At 40.7% G+C, this 7,485-nt stretch overlaps 1 protein-coding gene across 2 annotated transcripts in view; it reads right to left on the bottom strand.

Moving 5' to 3' along the window:
* Rictor (RPTOR independent companion of MTOR complex 2) overlaps positions 1-7,485 on the bottom strand; it is a 100,493-nt gene that overhangs the window by 50,645 nt on the left and 42,363 nt on the right. The window lies entirely within an intron of this gene.

The following is a 7,485-nucleotide window of genomic DNA, read 5'->3' as shown; positions in this document are numbered from 1 at the left end:
GTGTGTGTGTGTGTGTGTGTGTGTGTGTGTGTGTGTGTGTGTGTGTTAAGGACATAAAATTCTTGTAAGATTGAGGCACCAATTTTAACATAACTAGCAGGTTTTTTCTAATAATTTAAAACTAAACTGATTGCTAAAGACTTCCTATCTCTAAGATTTTAAGTTCCTCCAGAACGGGAATGGCAGCTTACACTGCTCCTCAGTGTCCACAATGCGGCTCAGTGACATGAGCATGGTGACCACACAACAGTGCTGTTCTAGCTCATGTCCCTGACGCTTACCTCTGCTCCTCCTCAGCTATCAGGACTTGTTGCTGTGCCAGAAGGAAGACTGACTAATCCAGAATCTCTTGATGTGAAAAACTGTGAGATCAACCATACAGAAACTCTTGTGATAAAACTGGGTGAACCTTGAGTCAAAGGTCAAATTGGCAATAACTAACTGCAGTTCTGGAAACAGGTCAAGAGTGTCTACATTGGATTTAGAAAGCAGGAAGAAAATAAAGCAGGTTGCGAACTACTATGTGGTAGACAACCATTTCAAAATATCACCTGAGAGCAAGAAAAGAGGAGGTAGTTTTATTTTGATAGAAAGAAAAGAAACTTCTCTTGGATATTACTGGAGTTAGGAACTTGCTCAAGAGTGAAAACTTGTATTCTGACACAGGATACAAGATGACTAAACAAAGACAGCCAGGTAAGGTCTATGAGGACCAAAGGAACACTCTGTGCTGGTCAGCCTGGCTGTAACACAGGTGGCTTATGTCATTTAAGCAACAGTAAGTAATAATACATGGTTCAAATGAAATTAAAGAATACCACTTCACAGTCATAAAAGCAATTTATTTTCAATCACGAGACTCTAAGAAGGGTTTCTCATCAATTCTTTCTACTAACCAAAGAAAGAAGAATGAACAGAGCAGGTAGAAGAAAGTAATCTTCCTTGGGAGGAGGAACCTAGCCTCTCCTGGTTTATATGGTAATTTTTACTAGTGGATTAGTATGCCAGTTCTAGTTCTTATGACCATAGAAAACTTCCACCAAAGGGCTGGAAGATGGACCAATTAGGAGTGCAGCTACTCTTCCTGAGAACACAAACTAATTTCCCAAGATTCCCAACAATTTCAAGTACAGTGGAAACTCTACTATACAATCTTATGTCTACTAAACATATACTTTTTTATTCAATAGATTATACTAAGGCCCAAATACATAAAGTTAAATTTTTATAGATGAAATCATAATTGATATTTTTCATGGATATAGATGCATGCAGAGAAAGTCTTAAGTCAATGAGATCAAAGGACACTCTCCTCTTTTTACCTATGAACACTCAATCAAGGAGAAGCCATGGCATGCTTCATGCTCTGTAGCCACTGTTATAATCATCTTTTCTGGCAGGAACAGACATATAAAGCCAAGTTCAAGACTAGGCAATAAATCTGCACAACTGGCACAAAGCAGTTAGACAACAGTACTCTGAGACAGGTAGCTGCAATCTATGCTGTGACTGGAAAAGGAATCGAGGAGAGAAAGAGGAGGAAATGAAAGAGAAGCAAGTGATAACTGAGGCCATGGTGGTTCTCTGCCTACATGGATGTTGTCATAAGATGACAGCATGGACAGAAATGGTTGGCAGAACCAAAGCAGGCAGATTGCATTTAACACCCATTAGCCAACATGGCTCTGAGAATCTGTTCACTGGGTTTTCACTCTGGCTTTCCCAGTATCTAGTGGTGTGGTATATATATCAAAGGCATGTGATTCCACGAAATGAAATTCTTACAGGTACATGGAAAACAGCACTTTTATTTATTTTATGAATAAAAATTCCATATGAACATAATGTTAAATTAGCATGATAAGTAAAATCTATTCTACTGTGTGTGTGGAATGGCATGTAGGTGTGTACATGTCCCAATGTGTGGAAACCAGAGGCCAATGTTGGATGTTTTCCTCAATTACTCACCATTTTATGTTTGAGACAGAGTCTCTCCCTGAATCTGGAGCTTAGTGACACAGCTAAAATGGCTACTCAAGAGCTCTAGGGATCTGTCTGTCTGTCTCCTTTACCCTCTTCCCACAACGAGGATTACACATGCAAGCCACTATATACAGCCTCTTACTGAAGTCTGGTCCTAATGCTTATGCAGCATGCACTTTATAGACTGAGCCCTGGTGGAATTTAAATGAGAAAAAGAAAAGAGTAGGATCAGTTAACCAGCAGCAAAATGTAGAGATTGAGGAAGGAGAAAAGAAAGATGAGATCAAAGACATTGAAAACAAAGAAACAAACAAACAAATGCCAAAAAGAATCCTGTGGGACTATAATAAAATCCTGGGTGTTCAGCCACGCCCCCAAAACCCAGAGACCTAACATAAAGCCCTTGCTAGGTCATAACCTGAAGCCCCGCCCGCTTCCAATATATAAACAAGCACCTTCCGACACGTTTCGGGAGAGTTCCACACCATCCAAACCCGTCTGTTAATAAATCAACACATCTTAAATCTCCACATGTCTCGTGAAATCCTGGACTCATTGCGTAAGCCAAAACCCACGTGGAAGGGCGGGAGTGGGAGAGAGTTAACGGGCCACTGGACACTTTCTCCTGAGAGCTGAGGTTCCCAGAGCGCCTCAGCACGTTGAGCGGTTAGAGCCCCAGCATCTTGTCTGGCGCGCAGCGTCCCAGCGTCTCAGCTCTCGGGACTCTGCAGCTTTTTGTACTCTCTTTGTACCAGAGAGTGCCGCTGCCGGCCGAGGTCTCGGCTCCCGGGACCGCCCTGACATCTGCGCGCGGGCCACTCCCGCGCGACCCGGGCGTGAGATTTGCCCGACAGAATCCCTTCAAATAAATGAAAGGAGTAAAACAGAGGGAATATGACTTAAGTATTTCCTAATTGCTCTTAGACTAAAGAAGCTAGGTTTTTAAACATTCTGAATGCATATAAAAAGCCTGGGTAATTATTGTAAGAATCACCAAAGGATTAATAAAACAAATATTTGAATAAAAGGAATTAATGAATTGGTGAGGTGGCTTACTGGGTAAAGGCGGCTGTAACTATGCCTGAGTACCTAAGTTCACACCTTGGGACCTACATTCTCAATGCAGAAAACTCACTCTTGCAAGCTGTCCTCTAATTGTATGGCATTGCACAACACGCAGGCACGCACGCAAGCACGCACAAAATGAACATATATATATATATATATATATCGCCTTCTGGCCTGGGCCCGCGTACTGAGCAGATCCCAGGCGGCTGCTCTGCACCTAATCTCACCAAACCCAGAGGAAGCGGGCCTCCCAGGAGCTCTAACCCCGGCAGCATCTTAGGTAAGGAGACAGCAACACCTGCCCCAAACAGGGAGTAACTGGGACCCACTAGGACCCAGGAATTCACTCCTGGCCTGGAGCACTGGTTCCTTCTGGTCTGGGCTTGAGCACTGAGCAAATCTTGGGCCCCAGCTCCAACCCCAGGAGTAACACCCACCCCACACAGTTCTGAAACAACCAAGATAATAGGAAAGACAGGCTCCAGTAAGAGACAGGGCAGGTAGCACTAAGGTGATCCAGATGGCAAAAGGCAAGCACAAGAACATAAGCATCAGCAACCCAGGGTACTTGGCATCATTAGAACCTAGTTCTCCCACACTAGAAAGTCCTGAATTCCCCATATCACCAGGAAAGCAAGATTCAGATTTAAAATCACTTCTAATGATGATGACAGAGGACTTTTAGAAGGACATAACACTCTCAAAGAAGTTGAGAACACAGGTAAACAGAAGCCCTTAAAGAGGAAACACGAAAATCCCTTAAAGAATTACAAGAGAACACAACCAAACAGGTGAAGGAATAAAACCACCCAGGACATAAAAATGGAAGTAGAAACAATAAAAAAAAAAAATCACAAAGGGAGACTACCCTGGAGATAGAAAACCTAGGAAAAAATAATCAGAAGTCATAGATGCAAAACATCACCAACAGAATACAAGAGATAGAAGAGAGAATCTGAGGTGCAGAAGACACCATAGAAGATATTGACACAACTGTCAAAGAAAATGCAAAATGCAAAAAGTTCTTAACACAAAACATCCAGGAAATCCAGGACACAATGAGAAGACCAAACCTAAGGATAATAGGTATAGATGAGAGTGAAGATTCCCAACTTAAAGGGCCAATAAATATCTTCAACAAAATTATAGAAGAAAACTTCCCTAACCTAAAGAACAAGAAGCCCATAAACATACAAGAAGCCTACAGAACGCCAAACAGACTAGACCAGAAAAGAAATACCTCCCATCACATAATAATCAAAACATCAAATGCATAAAACAAAGAAAGAATACTAAAAGCAGTAAGGGAAAAAGGCCAAGTAACATATAAAGGCAGACCTATAAGAATTACACAAGACTTCTCACCAGATACTATAAAAGCCAGAAGATCCTGGACTGACATCATACAGACCCTAAGAGAACACAAATGCCAGCCCAGACTACTATACCCAGCAAAACTCTCAATTACCATAGATGGAGAAACCAAGATATTCCATGACAAAACCAAATTTACACAGTATCTTTCCACAAACCCGGCATTACAAAGGATATTAGCGGGAAAGCTCCAATACAAGGAGGGAAATTATACCCCAGACAGAGCAAGAAAGTAATCCTCTTCCAACAAATCCAAAAGAAGATAACCATACAAAGATAATTCCACCTCTAATAACAAAAATAACAGGAAACAACAATCACTGTTCCTTAATATCTCTTAACACCAATGGACTCAATTCCTGAATAAGAAGACATAGGCTAACGGACTGAATACGTAAACAGGACCCAGCATTTTGCTGCATAAAGGAAACCCACCTCAGTGACAAAGAAAGACACTACCTTAGAGTAAAAGGCTGGAAAACAAAATTTCAAGCAAATAGTCCCAAGAAACATGCTGGAGTAGCCATTCTAAAACCTCCAGCCCAAGAACACAAAGGGAGGGGACTCATGGCTCCACCTGTATAGGTAGTTGAGGGTGGCCTTGTCAGACATTAGTGGAAGTGGAGGGCCTTGGTACCCAATAGTTTGGATTCCCTAGTGATGGGGAATTTGAGAGCAGGGAGGCAGGAATTGGAGGCTGGTGGGAGCACACCCTCATAGAAACTCCCAGAATTATATAGATTAGATATGATAGAGACAGGCCACCAGAAGACTAGATTCCAGAATTCAAACAGAAAATTCTTGATACTGAAATTTGTTTTGACAATTGTATATTGCAGAATACACACCCTTGGTATATCTACTCATCAAGCAAGCTGAGCAGACCTGCTCAAACCTCTGATGTCCTGGAATCGAGGCTGAATGCAGTGAAGACAGACGTCAGAAGCTTATCAATTTACTCTTCCCCCCGCCCCTCTTCTATTATCTCAATGCCCGTAACCAGCTTGAAGAAGTTAATGAAGAGTTGGTGTCCCTATTCCCTGGGCTTGGGGACTGAGGTGGTTAATATTGGGCTGTCTTTCTAGGGAAAAGTAGTGGTTTTGTTGGAACAGGGAGGAATAGCGAGGATTTATTGTATAGCCATAACGTATTGGTAGAAATCTGTATAACTGTTATTAAGCTGAAGTTATAACTTCTTAAATGGTACAAAATTTACTTTGATTTCAAATTTAAGGTTTTCATTGGTGTGAGGTTTTTATTGATATTGAAGTGAGATTAATATTGTTACTCTCATAGGCATTGTGCCTATATAACACATTTAAGAATACAAGGCTTAGGCCCAGTCCTTCTTTAACTTTTTTAAACTGATTTGAGATGGTTAGTCTTTGAGTTAAGGGCCTATAGCAAATTCATAGCTCTGAGTTTATTGTTAGGGTGTTTTCTATATTTTATTTAGAAATAGCTGAGAGGAGTTAACAGACAACAGTCCAGATTGCCTTACATGGATAGTTGGTTTTCAAAACATCAGAAGTCCACAGAATTGACATTACAAACATTTCTGCACTAAGGTTCATTTTGATTAGAGACCTATCTGCTCCTGACAGCTTCCTGTCTTGGATTCTAAGAAGAAATTGAGCATCTTTGGAGTTACTCCAGTTGTGGTGAGACAGCCACTAGGCAAGAATTGCCTCTTTTCATCTACAGACAAATTACTGTTCAGACAAGGACACACTTGCAGAATAGTCGACTGATTATATCTGCCAAGACAGAGTAATCAGCCCTTAATAATTCTGCATCACTAGGTCTGTCAGATGATCCTGGGCCAGAAGGCTGAAGATCGGATGCTCCAACATTTTGTAGTATAAGGACTGTCCAGGTGTTCAGTGGCCTCTATAAATTGGCTAAGTTTTAGAAGCTATGCTTTGTGCTTCCCATAATTTCAGTTAATTCAGTCATTCTGGATTTCTGATGGGGTTGAAGGCTTATAGTCTCATAGCCAATCCTGGCTATTTACTTTGAGAGAAAAGACTTGAGAGGATGGTTTTCAGCTGACATTCATTCTAAAGCCCAGAAAACAGCCAGGTTCAGAACTATGTCTTTTAGTTAGGCGAGATGACAAAGATTCTGGTTAGTCAACAAAATGATTGACTGGGTATTAGGTCTATCTTGTATCTTACTGATACAAATTGGTATGGTTATGCTCTAATTGTATTTTGAGAGAAAAGTTTTATCTTAACAGGAAGGGTGATATGTAGGAGGAGCTATGGTGGGAGGAGTAAGGAGAGGAAGAGGAGGAGTAAGGAGAGGAGGAGGAGCTAGGAGATGGGAAGGGTGCGACACAGAGGCGGATGTTCATGAGTATCTACCAGTCAAAGATAGTTGGTATATCTAGGTTGGGTATTGGGTTACACTTCTGATTGTATGGGCATCTTGTTATTTAGCATTACCTAACTTATTAAGCCTTTTATTAACATTTAAAACAAATTTTAAAAAAATAAAATAAATGTACCTGAGTGAATATTTTCATCATATATTTAAAATCCAACAACTAATAACAGAACACTAAGACATGAAACTGCCTTTAAAAAAAATCATTTATGTACCCATGAAAGAATTCATTGTTCAGAACATTAGACTAGACTTTATTTATCCAACTTTTACATTAAGTAGGTTCTCTAGTGAATTTTTCCCTTCCTGATTAATGAGATTTCTTGCTAGGTAAAACTGATTTAAAGCCATTAGGAAAAACAAATAAGATAATAGTTTAGATAGTTTCTGTAATATAGGAAAGCTCTTGGCAAGACATAGAGGACGATTTTGATCACTGTGTACCTCTAATTACTGTGAAATAAAAGTGTACATACAAAACAAAACAAAAAAACACTTTGGGGAAACTGAAGAGATAGTTCAGTCAGTAAAAAGCCTACTGTGCAAGTACGAGGCCCTGAGTCTGGATCCCCAACAACCACGTTATACGGTGCCCTGGTGTTTCACATCATTCCACATCACGTCACACAGCACAGCACAGCACAGCACAGCACAGCACAGCACAGCACAGCA

This window comes from Grammomys surdaster, unplaced genomic scaffold (assembly GCF_004785775.1).
Source record: "Grammomys surdaster isolate TR1022 unplaced genomic scaffold, NIH_TR_1.0 174, whole genome shotgun sequence".
Classification (NCBI taxonomy): Eukaryota; Metazoa; Chordata; class Mammalia; order Rodentia; family Muridae; genus Grammomys; species Grammomys surdaster.
This window is presented reverse-complemented; position numbering and strand designations above follow the sequence as displayed.